Source organism: Rhagoletis zephyria, unplaced genomic scaffold (assembly GCF_001687245.7).
Source record: "Rhagoletis zephyria isolate East Lansing unplaced genomic scaffold, Rhagoletis_zephyria_1.1 Rzeph_scaffold_04099, whole genome shotgun sequence".
In the NCBI taxonomy this organism is placed as follows: Eukaryota; Metazoa; Arthropoda; class Insecta; order Diptera; family Tephritidae; genus Rhagoletis; species Rhagoletis zephyria.
In genome coordinates, this window is record NW_016161182.1 from 1 (window position 1) to 5,800 (window position 5,800).

A 5,800-nucleotide genomic window follows, 5' to 3' on the forward strand; every position below is an offset into this window, starting at 1 on the left:
AAAAGAATGCAATAACAAAAAGTACTGAAGCGGGATTCTAGACATCGCTACGCTAAGTCTCTATGGCTAAAAATCCAGAGCCGGATAATAGTCGTTAATTTTTAAATTTTAACCAAAAAAATCAACAAGTTGTAATCGTCTTAAAACAATTTAAACTTTATTCACATATTCATGTTTTTACGTCCTACTGGAATTTACAATGATTTTTATTTTTCGAGTTTAATCAATAAAGATTAGAAGTAATAATTAATATTTGAGTTTTATATTTTCGCTCAATTATAATAATTATTATTGAGTTTTATTGTTTTACATAAGAATAATGATGATTCAAAACTCAAAAGCTATACCAGTGTGATTTCCGCCGCATCATTTCCAGACGCTTTAATAAAAGGAATAAGTCTCGGCATTTTCAATTTTGTAAATAATCATAATTTTTAAGTGGAAAAATAAAACTCAAAAATAACGATTATCTCTGAGCGAAACTATAAAAACCATAAAATAACCATTATTTCAGACGAAAAAAAGAAAAATCAAAAAATAATTATTTTCGTTGATGGAAAAAATTAAATTCGGTAATAATTATTATTTTCTAGCGAAAAAATAGGAATTATAAAATAATGATTAAATATTGATTTAAATTATTTTACTCATAATGATTACCGTTCTCTAATAATCTCTATGTGAATAACATATTTGGCTAAAAATATACCAAGCGAAAGCTGAAGTGATACAATGTAAAATAGTAGGCACTATGGATATGTTATATTTCCTTGGGGGCGTCGTATAGTTTTAGGCGCAACCGTCATTAGAAATAGAAATTTAGCTTAAGTAATTCCTAGAATCCCACTGCAGGTTTGTATTACAGCAGTAATAAATCGGTTATATCTTGGGTTAACACCGAAGTTTTAGTCTTTGGTAGCTACCGAAATTCGATATACATATATGAGTGCGATTGAAGAAGAAGTCTGTTCATTATATCTTAGTTTGCCATTATTCGCGTAGTTTTTCTTATAAGGTATCGTCGAAAGGCTTTTATATATTTATTATTAATTGCACAAAATTGCTGAAAATAAATAATTATTTTTTGTTCGCCCATTTAGCTATGTAATTGCCTGATCTATGTAGTGTCTCATCCAATTTATAGTGTGCGATTTTTTGCTATTCCAAAAATTTACAAATTTCGAATTCCCAAAAACATAATTACATACTTTATAAGTTGGAAAATAGATATGACATTATAGGTAACTTATGTCGTACTTGATACTGCCAAAATTTAATATTCGAATATAATTGGCATACGCTTTTTTAATTTTATAACAAATTAGGCAAAGTACTTATACTTATACTTCACTTAAAATGCAAGTGCAAAAAATGTATATACTAGTTCATCTGTTTGGTAAATATTTGGTAATAAGAATATACCTACACTTGTGGTCAGCTGATTAAGTCAAGTGACATTTTGACTAGTTTTGGCTATTTTTCTTTTGTTTATATAAAAAATGTATGTTCTTTTTATAAAAGTGTAGCACTTGTCCTATCCAACACCACATAAATCCTCATTTAAACTTCGTAGAAAAATTATGAACATTCAACGAACTTTAACATTTGCACCCGAAAATTTTAAACATTTTATTCGGAACTTTTAGACAAATTTTGGGTATCCAGTTTTGTAGCTCATTAAATTTTATTTAGTTAAAGTGCAAATATACAGACGCCAGAAAATCGCGTCAATTTTTAATTTATTTTTTTGCTGATGGTGCTAGGTATTTTCGCCCATTCAAACGAAATTTTCGAACATATTTTATATTTTTGTTGATTGTTCATAATTTTTGTACGAAGTATGAAACGCGGAGTTATTTATGTGGAGCTGGTTAGTAAAGTGCTAGACTATGATCTCATTTAAACGTCGGTTAAATTTTTATGGAAAAATTTATCTATTAAACTTTAAAATTAGAGTTTAAACGAGATTTAGCAAAACATAAAAATGTAAACAGAAACTGTTCACTGACCTCAAGCAAAATTTCCACATTCGGGTAAATTAGATAGATGCGTCGAAGGTTGAAACCAGTTTTGGATCTGCCCATCTTTTTTGGAAGTTGATTTTCGCAACGAAATGTTCATATTTGCATTTAACGAGGCAAATACATATATTTAGGCAATACTGCTATTTATTCGAGTGTGGGTGGATAGGCTTAAAAGGTAAATCTGTAGCTACACATAATTTCGCAACGATTACCAAATTATTCTAAATTGAACAAGATTATTTTCATTACACTTAATTCAATGAATTAAAGCGGCATTGAAGTATTTACATTTATAAAATTTCCAAAAATAGCACCCACCCAAGATTGAAAGTGTATTTCACAAATGTTTTCAAATTACGTATAGCAAATTTGCTGCAAGTACGTCATAAACCAAGATAATCAAAATCGAGTTAAGTATGCAGGAATGACATGACCGCTACCTGATATTCTATGTTGTTTAAAATATCATAGCTGTATCGATTATCAGTAGCTCACTAGAACAAAATATGTATTCATTTTTACTATGTGGGTATATGTATGTATGTATGTAAAATCAAAACTTGAAAGCCACTTTTTTTAATTTTAGCAGAAAATGTGCGATATGTACATATGTATGTTTATGCATAGAAAGACTATTTGATACAGTACCTTAGAGCACAAAGACTTCATTCACAAATTAACTCAGGAATAATGAGCCCGCTTAATTAAAGTTTGAAAATATGTAAGTACATCCATATAATTCGGAGTAAAAATAGTGGAATCTGTCAATGTCACACGCGAAAATTATGAATGTCTGTAAATACATTAATATGTATGTACACACATATCCCATATACATACATACCTACGCACATGTGTACATATTCACAAGTGTAGGTGGGAATATGCACTTGAGTAGCAGTATAATGGAACATCTTTGTATTTTTTTAAAGCATTTAAATACGCTTAATGTAAACATATACATGGCAAGCTATTAGCTTAGCCATAAATGTTTTTATATAACATTTTGACCTTCATTTAATACTTCCATCCAATTTGCGAAAGTATGTTGCTGCGGCAGAGAAACGCTAGTAACTTTACGACTTTTGCTGAAAGAAAAATGGGACATCTACACACAAATGCATTTTAGCAATTGTGAAGTAAAATGCACAAGCAACGATGTTGAAGTAGAACGAAAAATCTGATCGCTAAATATTAACCACTATAGATCTATTAAGATACGAATTCTATTATATTTATATTTATATTTATACAACTCACTCAATATACAGATGCTTTTATCATTTTTAATGACCCTTGGGAAACTTTGTTGCTTCTTTTATGTAAGAAAATTTATTAAAAAATTCCTACAAATCAATGGTAAATTCCATAATCTTCCAAAATACTCGAAATTCATGGGATACAAAGCTGCGAACAAATTTTTTTTTTTGTAAAAAGTGAAATATAGAAGTAGCGAAAACAAAAAAAAAATAATGATTTAAAAAAACGTCTGAGCTTTAAGCGTCAGCGATTTAAAATACTGCGGCTCCGCTGGCTTGGCCACGTCGTTGGAATGGACACCGACGCTCCAGCTCTCAAAGTATTCGATTCGGAACCCGCTGATGGTAGCAAAGGAAGAGGAAGAGGGAGGCCCCCACTGCGATGGAAAGATCAGGTGGAGAAGGACTTGGCTTCACTTGGCGTTTCCAGTTGGCGTTAGTTGGCACAGAAGAGAAACGACTGGCGTGCTTTGCTGAACTCGGCCAAAATCGCTTAGGCGGTTACAGCGCCAAATAAGAAGAAGAAGAAGTGAAGCTCCCAAAATTCATATACCTATTTATGCAAATATATTTTACGAATTATTGAAATTAAGTTTTTTCTGGTATATAAAACTTCGTATAAATAAATCAAAGCTGCAAACTTTGTGCAAATTTCGTAAAAATTCAACATATATAAAAAATTTTCATAAAAATTTCAAGCTTTTAAATGAGTTTCAGAAATTTGTTAAGTAAATATAATAAATTGCATGTTTTAAGTTTTTGAGAAGTATGATTTGAAAAATTACAATTTTACACACAGATTAGAGCTTTGATTTATCTGGGTTATCGTCGAAATAAAAAATACTTCTCAGCTAATAACTGTTATGGTACAACGTTTTCGTTAAATTTTAGAAATCGGGCAAAGTTTTCAAATCGCAAATTCACAGTTCTGTGGTCCTTGTTTACAAGTAAAATTACGGTTACGATGGAATAGTCGAAAGGATTCATTAACATATGCAAAATGCTCTTTTGAGTTTTAGATTAGTAAAAACAAAAATAAATTTTATTTTTCGTCGTTTACTTCAAAGATGTTCTTCTTGTTCGATGGCGATCAGAGCCTTTTTCCAAAGAAACATTACTTGAAGGGAAAATGTTAGCCACTAAGCTGTACTTACTAGCTAATACGATAATAACATATATTTTCTCCGCCTTCGTTTGGTCGTTCTAATAAACCGAGACCAGTTTTATTTATGAATGCAATCGCCGTATTCCCGATTGACAGGGTAAATATTATATTTGATATTATAAAATTATATGTTGTGATAAACAATCATTCCTTTAATTACAAATGTGATATTTATATTTTTGCTGAAATTGTTAAATAAATTTTCTACATGGTTCCGTCAGTGAATTTTTTTATTCATGCCAAACTTTATGGCCTATTTAATAATAGCCGTCATCGATTCGCCACTGCGATGCTAGCTATGTTTGAGTTCCGGTCGCTTAAAGAAGAATTTTGCATGTGAAAGCAACAACAAAGTTAGCTAGCACGGATAGACGATAGCGAGTTTGGTTGTACCTTATTGAGTTCGTTCGTTTCGCCACTCACTAACTGTAGGCGAACTGATAATGGCTAATATAAAAAAAAAAAAAATATTCCTAAAGCATATACGAATTTTTTGTACTCAATATAATAAAATTTTATTTTAAAATAATCATTTTCACTTAAATCAAATTTGTTCAGTTACTTGATACCTTTATAAGTAAATTATCTACGTAAGAACAACGAGGAATATAGAAACGTAAACGATTTATTATTGTTAATAAAATAGCCCTTATGAGCTTTATTTTATGTGTGCTTTATTTTCAAGTCATAAGAAGTATAATTCCGAGTTGGGTTTAAAAATTCAAGAAAATAGATTTTAATGAGACACTCTAATTTGTACGTGCAAATAAAGACAGCTACTAAAATGAAGACACAATTTTTGGAATCCTTAAATAAAACCAGAAAAACGGTTGAATTTCGACAGTAACTGGCCTCCTGGTTAGCATAAATACGTGTCTTGATATTTATTGTAGATCACAACCGTTACGTACATACCACTAGAATGGAAAGGCGTGACTATAACTGAAATTATCCATGTCAGCGACAAAGTTTGATAACATAATTCAACCAATATTTAAACAGATCGTGCACGCAAAAATCCGAATAAAATGTTTTAAATTTTCAACGGAAATTGGTAAAGTTTGTGGAATTTTAATAGTTTTTGTACTCAGATTGAAAAGCAGATTTATACGGTGATTTTTATATGGTATGGTATACTTTTATAAGATAAAATAATAAACATTAAATACGCAAAATAAACTTAACTTAAGCAGCTGACCAAAAGGGTAGTTTTTAAAAATATTTTAGTTTTATTTGGGATTACATTTATGCTTCATCCACTTTCCACTTAGCGATCTGAAGTGCCCAAGTGCTTCGTGCGATGCGTTTGAAAGTGTTAAGCACTATAAAAAGTTGTATAATTTATGAACGGT